This window comes from Brienomyrus brachyistius, unplaced genomic scaffold (genome assembly GCF_023856365.1).
Source record: "Brienomyrus brachyistius isolate T26 unplaced genomic scaffold, BBRACH_0.4 scaffold80, whole genome shotgun sequence".
Taxonomy (NCBI): Eukaryota; Metazoa; Chordata; class Actinopteri; order Osteoglossiformes; family Mormyridae; genus Brienomyrus; species Brienomyrus brachyistius.
Window position 1 is genome coordinate 275,262 of NW_026042355.1, and position 21,424 is coordinate 296,685.

A 21,424-nucleotide genomic window follows, 5' to 3' on the forward strand; every position below is an offset into this window, starting at 1 on the left:
AATACTGAATGTTGTTGTAGAATGCTTTCCAAGTTAATTTTTGTATTTTACATTTGCAGCTATGCAATCTATGCATATTGTTAAGTGGTTTAAATGAAACTAAGACGAAAATAACAGCCTGAGACAGAGACCCACACAGAACAAACTCACATTAACTGGAATGACATTAACTTGAAAATTTCAGGATAATCTTCACACCCGTTAACCACTTGATGGAATTCAACTTAGTCAGAGTTGCAACAAAGTCAAGTATTTTTAAAACTGACCATATTCTAGGCTTAAAGGCCCAATTTGAAATCAGGACTGGACATAGAAATCTATTCAGAACAACATTACATTAATGTTAGAATAATGTTATATTTTTTGCTGGTCTGTGTTAATGTAATGCAACAACTCTGGTCTAATACCTCCCTGTCACTTTAATGCTGGATGTGTGTGCAATTTATAACAAGTTAGGCAAGCCACGGATTCAACCATTAAACTGCATTTTCATTCCACATTTTTTGACAGTTCTGTCCAAAATCATATTCCACCAAATCAGCCGTTACAAATTCCAATAACTTCAACCTTCAAATGTATTAAAGTTGATCTTTTTCAGTGTGTTCCTAAATCTTACGGTATAAGCAAAAGGTATAAATAAAAGATTAAGAACAATTTCCATTTGAATAGTGGAGAAGAGTCCTCATCTTTTGTACATGTCTCATGCTCAGAGTCCATCAATCGCCTGAGGAGAGAGGAGACGTGAGGATTGACTGAGTTGTTCTTCTCAGGCATCGTCCCACTTCTTTGGCTTGCAGTCTTCATGCTGCTGGTTGGATTGATTCCAATGAAACAGTTTAAACCGCAAAATCACATGAATAAAACTTACGCTGACCCTCACTGAAGCGGCCTGGTATCTGTTTCATACCTCACTTTACAACACACAGGACTTTTTTTTAAATTTAAAGGCACAAGTTATTTTACGTCATGGCCAACCCACGTTTGCTAGTTTAATGGCAGAAAAATAGTCAAAGCCAGGCGCCTGGTCCACAAGGGTTGTACTCAGTCACTGCTGTTTTTATGGTGTAAACATGCTATAAACTAATTTTTTCAAACATTTTCTTTAAGAGCTAGGGGCGCTAGGTGGATTGCTATTATAATGATGGATTTGCCAGGCAGAAGAAAAGAATGCTTCTCTGCAGAGATACAAAAAATCTGCTTGTGCACAATGTGAAAGCGTGCGAGCAGACCATCTACAACAGCAGCAGGATTACACCAAAGTAGAGGTCTGCATTCCTGTGGAACCCACGGCAATAAAGTGCAGTGCAGGACAAACTTTCATTTTTGAATGCAGGAGCAGGAGGGAAGTGACTGATATGTTCGCAGGGAAAAAGAATGAAACAAGTGTTTTTTGTTATCAAACAATTTTTTATTTGCGTGAGTAAATACAAAATTACACAGCAAAGTATAGCACGTTATCACAACATTACATTGTGTGAAAGCGCTTTACAGCATCCCCACCCAAAGCCCCCAGTGAGTAAGCCATAGGCGACAGTGGCAAGGAAAAACTCCCTAGAAGGAAGAAACCTTGGGAGGCACCAGACTCAAAGGGGAAGCCCAAACCTCCAGGGGCCGGCAGGGATAGTCAAAAACACACACACCAGATAACTGCAACAGGTTCTTCTACATATCCTATACATGGGCATGGTACAGTGATGCAGTGGTTAAAACTGTTAACTCACACCTCTGGGGACATTCATCCATTTTCTGAAACCGCTTCTCCTGTTCAGCGTTGCTCCAGCTGACAGCTTAAGCAATTCATCTGTATCTGAATGAGGAAAAACAACATACAGGCAATACAATGGAGCTGTCAGTCACTCCTGGCACATGGAATACAGTTCTGCACTGACACCTCCGCAATGAACAATTGCATTATAGCATAGGAAACTAGTTAACTTTCACATAAAATTTAGATATAATCAAAACAGAAGCCTGGAACAATTTTAAATTTTACTAAATGGCAATATACTGATTTTGGTCACCAAACAAACTTTACAGGACTTGCTTCACTACTTTTATTTGTGTTTCTTACAATACATCTGCCCTCTCCTGGTCTGGTGGAATATCATTGCTGTAGGCAGCACCGAGCGAAACCACCCGCATCCGCAGTAGAATGCAACATGAAAGCGCACGCGGAAAAGTGAAATATCACCTAGACTTTGCGGCACAGGAAACTAGCCGACTTGCACATGAAATTTAAATTTAACCAACACAGCACCCCACAACAATGTTCACTTTATTTAAAAGAAATGAACTAATTTACTCACTAGCAAGCGCAATAATGTACTTAAACGCAGGAAAGCGCACGCGGAAAAGTTAAATGTCAACTACACTTTGCGCATAAAATTTAAATATAATTAACATAGTAGCCCAGAACAAAATCACTTTATTTAAAAGCAATATACTGACTTTACTCATCAAACATATTTTAATATACATGCAAATTTGACAAATACTAAATAATAAGATAAATTATCCGATAAAATGGGAGCAGAATGGCAACCCACCTTGGTGCAGAAAACAAGTGAAGCCGCGTCTTTCAAACCGGCAGCGTCCCACGTGCCGAGGAGTCAAATGTAATCAAGCAACACGGCCCACACACATTAAATAATAACATCATAATAATTATAGTTCTTGTATAATTATTCTCTATATTATTCTATAATAAGATTAACAGACTTTTATAAGTTAAGTTGTATACCGAGAACAGTATGCGACAGCATAAGCATATAACTCTTAAGGGTTTATTAATTAAAAATCACACATTCATCCTGCTTAACATAAAACAATGACTTAAAGAGACTTAATTGTGAAATGAACGCTACTGTCCGAGGGTATTTATCTCCACAAATTGCTATGGAACATAATGTCTTAAATACTCAGATTTTCAGAATGACAGAATCTTAACATTTTAAATTTTGTTTTGCGATACCGATACGTAGTGATATTGGTATGTGGAACAACGTTAAACTGTAGTTAGATTAAGTGCGTATTCACAATTTACCCGTTTGCCTTTTATCGTGACTGAGCACGATCCCCCACCCCAGCTGGTCTGCACTCCCCACATTGCAATTAACGATCCAGACCTCAGCGCTTTTGTTACCGTGGGACTTTGTTGCGTTGAAGAAAACATTAAAATGAAGTCTGAGGAATGTTACATGACACAGCTAAAATGCAAAAACTCTCTCTGGTGTAATTCACTGCATAAAACCAATAGTCTTAAGTGTGGTGCCTTCTTCATAACACTCCCTGACTTTTGTATTCGTGACCATGAGATACGGTGGCCTTTTCTTCCTTCATTTGACTAGTGTTCCTCCCTTTCCTCCCAGCCTTGGTTGGTGGTTCAGGCAGCATCACCTTCTTTTAATAGACCCAGGTGTATCCATCCATCCATTTTCCAAACCACTAATCATACTGGGTCGTGGGGGGTCCGGAGCCTATCCCAGAAGCAATGGGCACGAGGCAGGGAACAACCCAGGATGGGGGGCCAGCCCATTGCAGGGCACACTCACACACCATTCACTCACACATGCACACCTAGGGGCAATTTAGCAACTCCAATTAGCCTCAGCATGTTTTTGGACTGTGGGGGGGAAACCGGAGTACCCGGAGAAAACCCCACGACGATATGGAGAGAACATGCAAACTCCACACACATGTGATCCAGGCAGAGACTCGAACCTGGGTCACCCAGGTGTCATTTATTTTGAAATTCGGTTCAAGTGCAGAAAATGTTCTAGCAGAAGTCTTGGACAATCTCTGAATTACACAGAAATCTGACTTCTTCTGAAGCTGTGAGAAATTATTCTTCTGTAATTGTTGCATTGATATTTGTTGATGTGCGTGTGCCCTCCTTGAGCAGTAAAGGGGAGATCACATGCAGAGCTGATTTTCTGTAGTTTCTTAGTCTAAATAAAAATAAAATATTCTCTTCATATAGGCTGGACATTTCTAGAAAAGAGCCAATTAGTTATTTCTAGAAAAATATATGGAGCCAATGAAAGGACCTGACGTCATAGTAGCACAGATCACTGTCCGTGGTGCTGAATTTTCTACTTGTTGGGTTGGCGCTGAACAAATAGGATAACCGGCCACCGTGTCTGTGTGCCTCCACTGATTGGCCCCCTGACATATAATTATTTTTAAGACTGAAGGGGAGAAAGATCATACAGGAAATTAGTTAACAGTAATTAGCAATCACTTATAGTTCTCATTTATAATGATGTAAATTTAAAAAAATTATATATATATATATATATATATATATATATATATATATATATATATATATATATATATCATTAAAAACAAAATATAATCCTGATTTAATGTATCCCTTCTGCTCTTAAAAAAGCACAATATGTCTGAAAGACAAATATGTCTATTACTCTACATGTTTTAATAATTTTGTTAATATTACCTAATTTGCTTATCTTTTTTTCTGTAATCACTCTGCATTAAAGCAATTTTTAAAACTAGCTGTGAAATTGATGATTCTGTTGTTATTCTGACTGTTGTTGCCCTGGTGCCTTAGGATACGTCTGTCTAAACATAATTGAGAGGATGGATGCATTATTCTATGGAGGCCTCTGAAGAGAATAAATGATCCCAATATTATATTGAGAGAGATGGTTAAATCAGAGCTGGATAAGATTTTAACAACTCTGAGCTATTAGTTAAGTTCTTCCCAAACGAGCTTGATGGGCCGAATGGGCTCCTCTAATTTGTAAATTTCTTATGTTCTAAGATATACAGTACTGTGCAAAAGTCTTAGGCAGTCCAAAGAAATGTTTAAAGCTGTTTATCTGGGTAGCAAGTGTACTTTGGCTTAGAACAAATAACACAATTTAACATTAGAACGTGTAAATTAAGAGGAACACAATAAAAACTATTAATAATTTCTTCTCTTTTCTAAAAAGATACTGATATCTAGTCGGATGGCTAGATGAACACCGCTTCAGTTCCCAAACTTCTCCTCAGGGGCACCTCAGCCGTTCCATGATTTTGACAGATTGACTAGCTGTATGAGGTGTGCTAGTGGCCAAGTCAAAAAATACATGGCTGCACTGGACGGTCGCTACAAATACTAGGATGATGTTAGCAGAGGTTCTGAAATGGCTAAGCTGAGACACTTTGACAGGCATAATATCATAGTTTTACACCAACACGAGGACAATCTAAACATCGTTTTCTTTGCCTGCCTAAGATTTTTGCACAGTGCTGTACATGGAAGTCTCAATTCAACCCTATCCTTTCCTAAGTGCCATACTTCTGTTGAAAAAAGAAAATTACAGATTGGAAACCTTTTAATAAAGAAACTGTGATAGAAAATTCTTGATTATGCTAATCAGTAATCAATAATGGAATGTAGATGATTATGCAAAATGCATTACCTAATCAGTAATTAACAATTGAGTTTACAATGTGTTGTTGATTTACACATAGTGGTTGAAACAATGTAATTTACTTGTCATTAATTGAATGTATCAAACAAGAATGCAAATCTGCTTAAGTAAGAAATTTCTATTTTCTATAGAGGAACTAACATGTTTGCCATATATTGCTTGATCAGCAAGAGGCCCAGGTCAAAGCAAAGGCTTGACCTGAGAAGTAAGCTGTTGCAGAAGATATTATAAAATGAATGCATGGTATTGGATAATATAAAATGTAGAAAAAGAGAACAACGAGTCCTAGAATAATATAGCAAAAGGAAAAGTCCCAAATAGATAGACTTGTTCTAAGCTGATAGGTGGACCTTGAAAACGTAGAAGAAACTGGTATCTCCAAATGGCCAAACTTTCTTTGTACTGCCTGGACCTTGAAAGGCAGAAGTAACTGGAACGTCCAAAAATCCGATTTGTCCTTGATTTGTCAGATGACTGTCGCATTTTAGGCCATAAAAGATGTATGCATTTGTTGCTCGGGGAGCAGAACACAAGACGCATGCTTGCTGAGTGTCTGTTCCCTGTGAGCTCATCAAATAATAAAGTTCTGTCAAACACTTAAACATCGGACTTCGAGAAATTTCTTCCACAAAACACTCTGTTCTCGTTAACAATTTTTCAGTTATAAATTCCATATTATACACTTTCTTTCCTCTTTCTTTCCATTGTACTGTCGTGGGTGTCTGGGGTTTTAGCCAGGAGATCGTTATCATCCTCCTGGCAATTACAAGAAGAACTCTCTGTAATACAACCTTATTTTCATGCACTATATTCTGTGGCATAATTCCTAGTATGAAACGAGCTGGTTCAAGTGGTAATTTTATGTTCAAACATTTATTTTTTATCTCTTCCTGTATATTTTGCCAGTACTCTGACAATTCTGGATAATCCCAAAAAATGTGGGTGTGGTCTCCTACCAGGTCACAACCCCTCCAATAAACCCCTGATTTGAGGTGTTACCAAACGTAGAGGTGAGAAGGGGAGTCTTAAAGTATCTCATCTTAACTTTCCAATCAAATTCCCACCATGTAGGACTGTTTGTTATTCTGTGTCCTTCTTTACATGAATGAGTCCAATCTTCATCGTTAATGATAGTATTCATCTCTAGTTCTCATTTCTCTTTATTAACACTGTTGACTCCTTTTGCAATATTTTATAAATATATGATATAATGTTCTTTTTAACCAATCCTTTAATTGTTCATATAAACAATATATTTGTTGACTGTAGGTATCTAAAACAATCGGGCACTGGGAGGCCACATTTATTTCTAAGATGTTCGAAGGACATTAGATCTCCTCCATCACACAACTGATCCAACTGGTTAAACCTCTTTTCTCCCCATGTCTTAAACCCTGTATCTAATTTAGATGGTAGAAAAAATCAACATTCTGTGCAATTTTCATTGATCTTGATATTGATGAAGGGCGTCCCAGCCTCTCTCTCACTTTTCAGAGCGTTTCCTATCCAAATGTTATTGATTTTATTTACTTTCCGTGTATCTTGATTAAAAATAATTGCTATGTCCAGCGGCAAATTTGGGCAGATACTCTGTTCCATTACCACCCACTGACCCTCCCTGTCCTGGGTAATCCATACCACTACTGATATAAGTTGGGCTGCCAAGTAATATTTTTTTTAATTAGGCAAGTCAGGACCCGCATTCTCTTTTGGGTTTAATAGTCTTTTCAGTTCAATCCTGGGTCTTTTGTTTTGCCAGGTAAATTTGGATAACCATTTATTGAGCGTTTTGAATGTAGATATAGGGACCCCTATGGGCAGGGACTGGAACATAAAGAGAAGCCTAGGTGGTATGTTCATTCTAATGCTCTCCACTCTCCCCAATAAGGATAGAGGGAGGATTTCCCATCTTTGAGATAATTCTTTATTTCACATAGTAATTTACCATAATTAGTTTTGTATAAGTATGATATACCAGGATCCCTCGGTATCTAAAGCCATAACTGTGGAATCAAATTTAGTATTTGCGAGCTTTAATGCAAAAAACATTCTCTGTAATATAAGTGTGGGTAGGTTACTGTAAAATTTGGACAAATCTTAAACTTAAGATGTGTAAGGTGTAGTGAACAGGGAGTTCAGTATAGGACTAAACATGCAAGGGAAGAAGTAGATAATTAGTGAAACTTTTGACCGGACTGGAGATCTGAGGAGTCATACACAGATAAATGGCACAGCAGATATTTTTGTCTGCTTTTGAGATGGTTGACGTGACATATTTTCCGACGCGCGCTCTCTGTCCGCTGGTGGGAGTGTGCTCACCTGTCTGCATCGGGGCGGAAGTCCGCCATGCGCAATACAGAGAGCAGAGGAGAATTGTAAATACGCGACTGTGTAGACGAGACAAAAATGACAAGCATTTGTGTAAATAAGATAAATAGCATAAGGCTATTTCATTTGTTTAATAAAAGTACAATGTATAGACTTGTTCTATAGGAAAAGTAACCTTAAGAACATAAGAAATTTACTAACGAGAGGAAGCCATCCGGCCCATCAAGCACTTTTGGGAAAAACTTACCTAACAGCTCAGAGTTGGTAAAATCTTATCTAGCTCTGATTTAAAGAAACCCAGGGTTTTAGCTTGCGCTACACTAGTAGGAAGACTATTCCATACTCTAACTACACGCTGTGTAAAGAAGTGCTTCCTCAAATTCGTTTTAAAATGTTCTCCCGCTAAATTCTACTTGTGGCCACGAGTTCTAGTATGTCATGTCACTCACCATCCAGACCTGTTAGAATCTTATATAACTGGCTCATGCCCCCACTTAGTCTGAACAGATTCAGCTCAACTAACCTGTCCTCATAAGACATTCCGCTAAGACTGGGAATCATTCTCGTAGCCCTACGTTGCACCTTTTCCAAGGCAGCAATGTCCATCTTAAGGTATGGTGACCAAACCTGCACACAATATTCTAGGTGGGGTCTTACCAAGGAATTATACAATCATAGCATCACTTCCTTTGACTTAAACTCCACACACCTAGAGATGTAACCCAACATTCTATTTGCCTTTTTTATTGCTTCCCCACACTGGCGAGAGTGGGACATGGAAGCATCAACATACACACCGAGGTCTTTCTCATAATCAGCTACCTTTATTTCAGTGGAACCCATAAAATATCTGTACTTTATTTTTCTGCCATATTTCTGGATGTGGCAGTGTGTGAGGAGATGGAGACTCTGATAAAGTATCATAAGGCTAATAAGAACACAGAAAGGTGTAACAAGAAAAGGAGTGAGCAACTGGAGGTTCTGAGGTTATGGCAAAGGGAGAGGCCTGGAGAAAAGAGCAGAAAGTGATGAGAGAGTGATGAGTGAGAATCAGGCAGGAGTCAAAGGTGAAACAGAGCAGGAGGAGTTACGACTTCCTCTGTATCAGGGACTGTATCTGTTAGTAGAAGGGCCACCTCTGATATTTAAGGGCCACTTTCCAGTAATAGAGGGCAAGGTAAAGTTCAGAGGGGAAGAAACAGAAGGATGAAGAAAGTTGTTTATATGGGTACAGGGAAGTGAGCGACCAGCGGCGGCAGACCGTGAAGGAAGGACTGCGAAGGAGTGATATAATAATAGAAGGCCAGGCATGTGGGTTTAAGAAAAAAGGGGGTGATATAAAGGTGGGGTGCGGAGCAAGTGGTAGGGCTGCAGAAGGGCTGATGCATCTGATGGACAGCCCTAACCCTCCATGTAGAGGATGGAGTCAGTTTCAGGAGAAGGAGATAGAAACGGATAGTGAGGAAGGAGTAGAGGAGGATAATGCAGATCATAGAACAGTGGGAAGCAGGAGGGCTGTGAGACCCCCGATAGGGACACTCTGATGCTCCCCCTGGTGGCGAAAGGAGCACAGACACAGTATGTACCATGGGCAGAACAGTCCTGGCAGACGGAGCTTGAAAATGGATGAAAGTATTTGAGGAGGAAACTATGGGACGGCTCTTGGTGATGGGGGACATAAAAGCGGTTCAGGCTTGTGTCCTGGGGGTAGACGGAATGGAGAGAATGCTGGCAGTGGTGACAGGGACTAGGTGTGGCTGAAATGAAGGAGGAGCCCGTAAAGGAGGGGGAGAGCCCAGCTGCCTATCTGCAAGCCCAAGAAAAGCGGTGGAGCACTGAGACAGAGCAGGACCTACAGGATTCGGTGTTCAGAGGTCTGTACCGGAGGGCACTGCAGGACACGCTCCTGAAGCCAGTGAGAAGCAGGCTAAAGCAAGTGGTGGCGCTTATTACTATTCCTGAGAAGCAGCTGATCCACGCTATTGACTTGTACAGAGAGGAGGAGGACTCTGCTGAAGAGCATGAGAGGGAGCTGACGAAGAAATTGAGTCAGTCACCGCCAAAAAAACAAGGCCACTAATTGGCCTCCGGTTCCTAATTAGAACAGGTGAGTAGATACAATGGATGGGGGTTTCCTCAGAGGGTACCCATTTACTCACAAATTTGATGATCCTAGACCCTGGGGAGACTGGGGAACAGGCTGATTCAGCTGGTGTGCTGGAGCTGTGATCAGCATAGACACACCTGTCCAACCTGCATGTTCCAGAATCTTGCATGACGACAGACTGGATAATATTAGGCCCTGAGGGAGTAGCCATTCAGATACGGAGGACTGGTGGGAATGGTACAACACACCAGAGGAGGAGCCCCCCTTAGCAGTGGCTTTTAATCAGCCCACGCTAAATCTGGGAGAAATGATGGGGCGAGCAAAGCAGGTGGTTTGGGTGCCGACAGAACATGAAGGAGTGCAGGCAGCGGCAGGAGAGAAGCTGGTAAGGAGTCAGTCGAGTGCAGAGAGTGTAGGAGATTTCAGAGGTTTGTGGTTGTGGAGCATGATTGGAGTGCAGTGTGAAGGGAAATAAAGGACAGAGGAATATTGGCAGGAGATGGAAGTGCCTGAGGAGGTGTGGTTCCGCTTTGGAACCCCGCCCCTCCCATCTGTGGTCAACCTTCCCCTTCTCAGTCTCTTATTTCTGGCCAGACGTGAGATCTTCGTGGTTTATGCAGCGTGCAAGCGTTTTTCCCCTCCTTGTGTTCCTGTCTTCCTGTGTACCGATCTCTGCTTCACCTCCTTGGCTCCGAATCATGCCTGGCGCGCTTACTGCCAGCTACGATCAGCCGACCTGGATTACCGACAGCGTCTGCCGTTTCAGCCCTCTGACAGCCGACGCCGGACCCCCGGTTACATAGGATGGATGGATGGATTCGAGCTTGTATTTGAAATAGAAATATCGCAGCAGTTCTCAGGCAAGAGCTGGACATATTTATTTTTCAGCTTGTTTTTGGTAAAAGCAAGAAATATAAGCTTTGTGCGTCTGTACTCTGGTCTTACTCCCTGCACACACTGATGGCACGGAAGGACAGTCACTGCAGTCACCTATTCTCACACTGACTTTCTCCTTTAAGTGCTGATACTGCAGAAGAAGATGGATCATTTGCTTGCTTGCTTAATAACCACAAGCACCCATATTGCAGAATGAATGAGACTGAAGTGGATGGAAGGCCACGTCATTCTGTCTGCAGTGAAAGAAATAATAGGAGTTGGAATTGATTATGATTATGGAGAAAATGGCTGGCTATGGTGAGAAAGCTGTGGAAATTTGTGCCAATTCACATCGGTGAGGGCATAAAGGGTAATTTCTTTCAGTATGGGACGAATTCACATATTTGTGCGAGGAAGGTAACAAAAGTTCACTAAAGTACACAATATTAAATTTGAATATCTTTAATTAAAATGTTATGTACAGTATAACACTGCACCTTTTAACACTTTGCATGTCTGGCAGTGAAGGTCACATTCAGTTTGCTGAATGTATTCTCAGTTTTAAATGGTCGGCCTATTTTTCCTTCTGCTGGATGATGTACCCAGTTATCTTATAACCAAAGAGTATAATGAACAAGTTGATGTTCTCTGTGTCTGATACCTGTACCTGTTTGGCAAAGCAGTATATAGTTACTGCCTACATTTTTGCCTGTGCATGTGTGATTTTGATGGGAATATTATATTTTTATATCTGTGTGTAGATTTTTTCAGCAATAATTGAGTTTATCCTTCTGTACAGTATTTAAGGTTTTGGTAATTCATCATTTATTTGTATTTGTGCAGTGTGCAGTTACCAGGTTATAAATAAACAAATAAATAAATGTGACATCAGAAGAGATGTACAATGACAGTAAAATGTGTGAAAGTAATGGAATGTGAAAAATGTGTGTGAGTCTCCACATGTATAAAGCGGCTGTATACCATAAGGAAAAGGAGCAATGGATGAATTACATAAAGTGCTTACTGTCCAAAACGACAATGAGTCATGTTTGGCGTAACATAAATATTCAGTGAGTTAACCCTTCGAACTCGACAAACGCAAGATGCGTTTTTCGCACCTATTAATCTGAAGCTCTTAACTTTGGATATGCATAATGCACAGACAAGAATCATGTCTTTGGAATCAAGAGAACTATCAGCTAACTTCACCAAGTCACCATATGGATGCAAAATCAAAGATTTCTGCCTGGCACTAAGCATGTATTCCTCTGTCACGTCACCGGTGGGAAGTAGGACCCAAATGCAAGCTGTAGGGCAGAATCCCCTTCGTGGGGTTTTATTGACAGGCAGGTTTGGGCACAGAGACGCAAACAGACAAGGACACAACTGGAGAAGATAGGACTGGGCACTTTACCAGACTAAGGAATGGGAAAACACAAGGAAGCTGATAGTGACTGACAGAAGGGGAGGAACATGGGATGAGACTAATAGACACCAAGCGTGGCTCATCAGGGAGGAGAACTGGAGGGTAAGGTTGACTAAATGGGCAAGACATGACAGTAAACGCCCCCCTCCCAATCCTGTGCCCTCCGGGTACAAGGGCATCATTGAGGGGACACACAGACCAGGGCAAAACCAAGGACAACAGGGGAGACTAACCCCCAGGACACAAATCATGACAGGCCAGGTAATCCAACAGGGATGCTGACTATGGACCAAAAGACAGACAGTGGGTGTCAGTGGGTAAGTGGGAACAAAGGACACAGTAGAAGGAGACAAAAGGGAGGGATTGGGCATCAAAAGGACCAAAGACGACACAGGGACAGACAAGGCAGGACACAACCAGACAAGACAGGCAAGCAACGGAACCAGTGCAACAATAATATGGCCAGGAGAGGGGAACCTAAAGCGGGAAGCAAGAGTGACTGGAGTGGGGGCTGGAACAGTGAAATCAGGCTAAGAGGTGAAACCAGGGAGAGCCACGGGGAAGCAAGACTACAGACCAAAGACTGAGGTATTAGGAGGGGCAAGACACTAGGTAGCATGGGAGGTAAAGTGAACAGTTCAGGGCCTCTGATGGGCTCCGGGGTGCCGCAGAAGGGTCACGGCCAGGGGGGCCTTTGGAATCCTGTCTGGGTCTGTAGAAGCTCTACTCGTCTGCGGCAGCCGAGGGAAGAACAGCATCGGTAGACGGCGAGGGGTTGGCAGAGTCGGAGGGTGTCGAGGGGCAGGCAGGACAGGAACTGGACCAAACCAGGGACCTTGCAAAACAAAAGCACAGGCCAGTATCAGAGCCATAAGGAGACCGGAGGTGGTTCCTTTTGGGAACCATTGGATGGGATACCCTGAAAGACCATCATGGACCAAGCCTGGATCAGGAGGCAGGTCTGGGTAGCATACCCTCGTTTTTTCCTCCCGGAGCTGAGCCCACGACTGGATTTCTGTTGACCCTGCCGTTGTCGCGGCGATAGCCTCCTCGGCTGGGGAAACTTTGGCCACGGGGCTGACACCACGGAGTGGGACTCAGGTCAAGACCTGGAGGCTCCCACTCCATGTCCTCCGGGGGAATGTCCTCCAGGTCAGCCCCCTCTGGGCTGGCATTGTCCGGAGAGTCTGATGCCAGGCTGGTGATGCCTTAATCCAGGCTGGCTGTGCCTTAATCCATACTAAATGTAATTAAACATAATGAAATTTAAAAGAATAAAATGGTAATTAGAGGAAAATTTAACGTGTAAGTTTTAAAAAAATGGGCTTTTCCTTTTATCCAGATGTCTGCAAGCGCTGTGACTGTGATGAATGGTGACGCATGAGATCCTGAGAATGGGCGACGCTTCCAAGGATGGGTGGCAGGTGGCATTTCCCAGGAATTACAGGCAGGAGATGCCTGAGGAGCTCTCCTGGAGGGAAGACAGAAAGAGAAGAAGGGAACAAGCAGAGGCTGTGGGGAGAAAAAGGCTGCAGAACCAGTTAAAGTTGTACAGGTGGATTGTACAAATGCCCTCAAGTCTTGGTCCACGAGGGTACCCGTTTTTAATTTACAAAAAAACAATACATTTTTAATAAATCTTAAGGCTTATCATTAACATCTTTCTAGTAGTTAAAACACATACAATCGATTAACTTACCTGGTGATTTTGGAACTTCCGACTCCAAAGCAAAATGTAAAGTAAATGCAGCGTTCTACTTGGGGAAAAGGGATAAATTAAAGGGTTAACTTTGGAATCTAAAACAAAAACAGCAATATCATATCAAGGGTCTTCAATACCTTTTTCCTGTGTCTGCTCCCTTTACATGTAGATACTGAATGTGAAAAAGGCAAGAGCTGGACAGGCCCTGCCTTATTGAGTTGAGGGAATGCAAACAACCCCGCATGCGAGTGGGGAGAAACCAGGCACAAACGCAGTAGGCCTCAGAACAAAGGTAGCTTTATTTCATGGGGCCTTTCCAGCCTCACCTCAAGCTGTTACCCCTCTCTCTTGGCCTTGACATGCCTATAATCCACACAGGCCACAGCATGACAAAAACAACAAAAATAAATAAATAAATAAAAAACAAACAACAATTAGACCAAAAGAAAGACCACCAACCACCCTTTTTACTCTAATCCCCTGCCCTTATATACGGCTTCCCATTAAACTAATTGGGACAGCCCAACGACAAGGGGAAACCAGTTGGAGTTTCATGTACTAACAACATACATTACAACACATACATTTAACATGGAACACATCATAATAGCTGGCCCTTAAGCATTACCGTCCCCTGCTCTTTCACACAGAACATCCCACCTCACACAACAAAAGCAAGAACAAACAACCTTTCTCACCTATTTCCCCCCCCCCTTTTGTGCCAAACCTTCACCTTCCCCTGTTCCACCCTGGGCTATAAGGGAACCTTCCCCAGACGGCGCGCGCTTCCGCAGGGAACCCATATGCCGAGGGACCAGAGGAAACAGCAACCGGGGTGGAAGTTGGTGAGAGACTTCTGCTGATTTACCCAAGTTCTCCCTTTACCATGGCCGATGGATAAAACTAGAACAGTGGGTACCTCACAGCTCTAAGTTATTGCCTTGAATAAAGAAAGAAATAAACCAAACAGCACACTAAGCATGGACTATTATTTTGTGGTGCGCAGGGGATGATGGGATGTGTAGTCCGCCAATTCAATAAACTTCAACACACAATACACTACCATAAACCACTAACATCTGACTCCTTGACCCCCCAAATGCTACTACCAACCCAAGTCATAGAGAAACCCCTTCCCTTTTTACACTGATATAAACACGTACCTATAAAATATATTATGTTTAGTTTATAAGCTTATTTCATTACAACAAACAAGCACAATCCATAAGTGCACTAGGCCTAACACATGGTTCAGAAGCCTCCTACCCCACCTTACACCAGCCACATGGACACCATCTGTCCAACCTCAGCGTCTTGTGCCTCCTGAAACGCCACCTCAGTTTCTTCTTCTTCCTCACATCCTTCTTCCTGAATGGTTTCCAGCCATGATCTGCCTCCTTGTGACACAATAGATCCCAAAGCATTCCCTCTACTTTTCTCTCCTTCTCCCTTAACCTCCTCCACATTCACTCCTACCTCACATCCATTCTCCTCACCTCCATTTACCATATGCATTCCATTCATACCAGCCTCCGCCCCCTCCATCTCACCATTGGACGCCCCTTTCTGATACCTCCACATTTTCCCAAGTAGCCCTTCCCAATCCCTCCTTATCCCCCCCAACCTGGACAGTGGGGGTGTCGCTCGTGAGCACTCCTCCACACCGTCTCCCCAGTCGATCACCTCGTCACACAGGTTCCAGGCATCCCAGTACTGGGTGTTGATCCAGGCAACCGCTGTCTGAATTTGCTTTCTGAGGAGTAAATGATAGATAGTTAACCAGATATTTACAGTGATAATTAAATGAATAAAGACCAGACAGATCTTCAACCATACAGAAAATACAGTTGCTATAATTATTATAATCATGGGCGTAAACTTTACTTCTGTCATTATTATTGTAGCATGGAGACTGTGTCATTATGCTTATTTTCAAAGTTTTTCTCAGGTTCAGTGACAAAGCAGATTTTTCTTCAAAACTATTTATTGCATTTTTTGTTATGTTGTTTACGGTCAAGCCATCAACATTCAATAAAATTTAAACATGACTATTATTGTGAAAAAGATATAAAAAAAGTAATGTTTTGTATCAAAATCAACAATTAAATAATCAATTTACAGTAACTGTTCTATGCAACAAAAAAAACATCTGCAATTTAAAGCAAACTTACATTAATGAATAGACACTAAACAAAAGTACCAAATGTGTTTTTCCTGGTATCACTGGGCCCCACACTCTTACCATATGTTGTTTATGTTAAAGTTGTCCAGCTCGTCTTTCTGCATATTGCAGACTAATAGACTGTGAAGTCTGTCTTGACCCATAGTAGCCCTTAGCCATGTTTTTAGTCTGCGCAATGCACTGAAGCTCCTCTCAGCTTCACATGAGGACACTGGAACCACCAACAAAATTCTGACAAGGACCTCAATCTGGTCAAACAAGCCTGAAGGGCCAGTGCTTTGGACAGGATCTTAGTCCGTATTCAATAAGCCTTTAGGTGAAAGGAGGTGTAAGAATGAGGATCTTTCCCCTTTTTTAGCATGAGAAATATTAGCTTGGGCAAGAGGTTCAGGTTGTTGAACATGTCCAATAGGAGAGAGGACAACTGGGGCCATAACTTTTTATAGAACTCTGAAGGAAAGCCATCGGGTCTGGGACATTAACCACTTTGCGAAGCAGCCGCCATGGTGGTCAGTTCAGTTACAGTGATAGTGACATCTAAATCATTCACAGCCACACATTCCTATGAAGGAATGGCTAAATCCCTAAAGAAACTATTGAACTCTAGACAACAAGTGAGAGGAGAAAAGCTTGAATGCATTATTCATTTCTAGAGGATTTGCTCGTAATAATGAGACCTTGTTTGCATCAGTAGTTCAGCAGTATGTTGAGACACTAGAAATTCATACTCTGCTTGTATCGTTAGGTGCTCCTTATAAACATCAGCAGATGGGGAGAAACATATCAATTGTCAAGATCTGCTTCACGCTGTGTTAAATATGCCATCTTCTCCTTCCACAGCTCTCTATTATTGCTTACATATCAGATAATCTGCCCACTGGTATCAGTCTGCAAGGTTTCCAGCGATATGGAAACAAATACATCTGGAGATTTATTTAAAGAAAGAAAATTGGCAATTTGTTGTGAAATAAAATCAACAAAGAAAGCAACTGAGTGTTGAACCGTCAAGGACACCATGTTCTAACAAAATTTTCGAGGAGACTGGAGCATGATCTGAGAAAGCTATTTTATCATAGCTACTTAGATATTGAGCAAGAAGTCTTATCAACTAAGAAATAGTCAATTTGGGTAAACGTGTGATGAATCTGAGAGAAAAAAACTATACTCTTTTCGAGTGGGATTAAAGAATTGTGAAAACACCTGACACATTAAATTCTTTGGTAAAAGAATTTATCATTTCGACAGATTTTGAAGGCAGAGCTATCTTGGGGGATGGATGATCTAATTTTGGATTAAAGCGACAATTTAAATCACTCCCCAAGATAAGGTGATATTTAGAGGTATCAGGTACCAGTGAGAACAGACGCTTAAAGAAAATATCATCGCAATTAGGAGCACATGCGTTAACCAATAGTACAGGTGTAATGAACAATAAACTAGTAATTATGACAGATCTCCCATTTGGATCGGGAATCCACATCAGATATGCAAAGAACAAAGGGAATAGATGTATGCAACAATATTGCTACGTCCCTTGCTCTACAGCAGAAAGACTGTAGAATGATAGATGTGATCTGCCCATCCACACCTGTCGTCTGATGGTTTAAAATGAGTTTCTTGAAAGAGCATCATACGAGCCCTTCAGTGATAAAGGTATTGCAGTATTTCACAGTGTTTGATAGGATTATTAAGGCTGTTATAGTTAAAACTAAGCAATTTACAATAGTATCCCCCTACACCTCCCTGGTGAGTCCCAGGTTAATCATTACTAAGGCGTACTCCTAACTGAAGTCTGCTATGAAAATTTGGGTTGAAGGCTGTGGCGCAATATGTTAGACTGACTGAAATAAAGCAGAGAAAACGTAATATAAAGAAGTAAGGAAAATTAAAGGTTAAAATGCACGGTAATTTCTTGTCATATCGCCGCAAATGCACATAAAGTACGTACGAATTCACACTGTTACAACAACCGATTGCTGCACATATCGCTTTTAAAGGTGAATGCGTACTTGCTTACCAGTTATATCCATCCCTGCGTATATAGCTAACAGAATGTCAAACACCATTGCTGTGCTCTAGAACTTGCAAAGTAACTTGCTTGCCTGCTAGTGGCACTCCAGTACATTTCTAAAAGCCTGCTCAGGCAGTGCCATCTTGTGGTTTGTCATATGTAGAAGCCTCAACAAGCCAAAAATCAGCTACTTTTTTTTCCAAAGGACAAAATTAATTTGTATCAGCTAAATGTATGAGTTTTTATAGCCACCGAGCTTATCTTATTGGAAGACAAAGCAGGACATTCACGTATCATGTAATTAATTTAAGAAAGCGGTATTTTGCCTCATTACGCGTGTATTTAAGCTGCAGTGTGGTGGAAGCTTATTACCTTTGAATAACATTCCTTTAAATATTATGCCTCAGCTCCATTTGCTTGAATAAAATAACGCTTCCTATTGTACTGAACATTCGCTATACAATTTGTTTTTATGAAACTTTCTTTAACATTTAAAAGAAACGTAGAACTTTCTACATCTGAACTACATAGCACGTCTTCGACATTCCCCGGTTAAATGGACGTTACGCAAGAGTTATGACGTAATACGCACGTAGCGTAATACAACTCATTAGCCAATTTCAACGTACGTACTATTACATTAATGTTAAGCGGACAGTGGGAGTAGTTTCCATAGAAACAACGTAAATATTCTTTACCGTTTGCAGCACAGCAAACTCTACGAATGAAAATGGCGCTCAATTGAGCAGTTTGTTAGCTCTCCAAAATTTCCTTTTATTCTTCAAATTATATTATGCTACTTTGATTATTTACTCTTTTATACTATACTAATGTAGTACATGTCGATAAAATTATTGCATGTTTTTAATGTCATTAAAACTTGTGGTCTTTATTTTTATTGGGGGTGCTCTTATATCGAAGTGATGATGATAGACAGCTATTTGGTTAGTAAAATCTTCCCAAACTTCAAAAAATGTCACTGATCCCTAAAACGGCGGTGTAATTTGCCGGGGTGTCCACGATAAAATATGCGGAATGGTGGGAGATTGGCTATGCGAACGGAAATCCGGCACTAAACAATACAGACAGTTTTCTTTTTAATACGGCGCGAACCCGTAATAAACAGGACGGTAGGCACAGCCCGCCCCCCCCCTGAGCACTGAGCGCGGACTGTACCGGTACACTGACCGGGGGCTGGGAACCCTTACGGTAATGGATGGTAAAATGTTTACCTAAAATGTTTAAGTAATTTGGGGCATTGCTTTCGTAATAAGGTAAATGCTTCAAGCTGACTATTGCATTTTTAAAAAAACAATGTTGCACAGAATTTAAAAAATACTCTTAGTTTCATCAGTGTTAACACAGTTCTCAGTAGCATTCATCTGGGTTTTCACTTGTGGAGCGCTGTTGTTTCCTATTCCATGTTAGTTATAATCGCCAGCACAGTTTTTTTTTCTGTAAACCCCACAATTTCCATTTTCCAAACCGCTTATCTTACTGGGTCTCGGGGTGTCCGGAGCCTATCCTGAAAGCAATAAACCCCACAATTATTCATTATAATCCATCCATCCATCCACTTTCCAAACCGCTTATCCTACGGAAGCAATAAACCCCACAATTACTCATTATAATCATGGGCGTAAATCGCGGAGGGGACGGAGGGAACATGCCCCCCCACCCCCATCCGAGAGTTGTCCCCCCCCCAATAAATTATTTAAAAAAACGCACTCTCTATTATGAAAAATATATATACGTATACCTAAAATAATTGTGTAAGTAGAAAATAAAACAAACCCAAATAATGCATTTAGAAACAGTTGCGTCCCCCCCCATTCCTCACAGTGGTTTGGCCCGCTGCCTGCTTTCTCAGTTCATCTCACCTACTCTACACACACGAGTCAGGTGTGTGGCTGCGGATCTATTAACGTTGAATTCCAGTAAGTAGGGTATTTTATTCACTTTAAATAAAGAGATTATCTTTAATGTAGTTAATGCATACTCATTCATAAATTAGTTTCGGCAAAAAAGCTGATTACCGATGTAATTTCCCATGAATTTGATATATTAGCGACTAAAATATTACTTGTGTAGTTAACGTTCGCTTGTTTACAATAACTTGTTCCATAGTGCACTGCAACTAACGCGCCAAAGCAGTTTCCAATGCATTGTTTTATTTGTGACGACCTGGCATAATATTAACTTAACATTAACGGCCACAGTTAGCATATTGTTTAGCTGTGCATTTACTAAATGAGCACTGTGCTACGTCCAAACTGACCCCACTGTATTTTTTTGTATAATCAGTTTCTATTCTGTTCTTAAGTGTCTTAATTCATTTTAAATACAAATTGAAACTTTTTTTAATTCCTTGTTTTTATTGTTGTGATTATTTTATGTTAGTTTTACTTTCTTTGTGTAAAGCACTTTGAATTACCATTGTGTATGAAATGTGCTACAGCATAAACTCGCCTTGCCTTGCAGTGTCATAGACTAGGTAAAATGACAGAGAAAAGGAAAATGGACATAGGAACATTTTTCAGTGCACCTAAACGCCAAGTAACGAAACGAAAAGTTCACATATTATGGCAATTTGGCTTTAAGAATGGGTACTTATGACTACTAATGTCACAATATCAATCGCAGGCAAAGGAGACAGAAATTATTGAGGGACAGGTAGAGCAGGGTCATTCAGATGTACAGTGTCAGGTAAGTGTGTTGTGCTTTTATTGAAGGGATAAGGACAGAATTTTTTTTTGGATGAACAATTTCTTTAATGTTTTCTGAGTTGTGGCTGTTCAGTAGATGAACATCACAGGCTCACCAATTTACAGTATGATCTGTCAATTTAACAAGTGTAATGTAAACAAGTTGAGTATTATGAGTATGGAAAACATCTTTTCCTGCATTATTTCTGCTTTAGGAGTCAGTCTGTTCTGAGACAGTGAGAGTAGAGGAAGGGGCAGATTCAGAACCAGGGAGGGAGCCGGAGACAGCAGAACAAAGAGATGATATTGCCAGCAGCAGCACAGGGAGCACAGTTTTTAGTTTAGATCTCAGTGCCTGCACAACTACCTCCCTAGTGTATCGAAAAACAAATGTTTTCAAAGAAGTCATTGACATTTCAAGAGAAATCGTATCAAGACTTTCCATGGCTAAATTACAGTCCATCAGTGTAAGGGGTGTTATGTTTTTACTTCAGCAAAGGTGTTTCAAACCAGTCCTCTTTAGGTCATAGACCTGATGCCGCTTTCGTTAGTACAGGCTTTAGAAATTGGAAGAAAGCCACTGAAAAATGTACAGCACACCAGACCTCTCAAGCCCACCAACATTATGTGACTGTCACTTAGG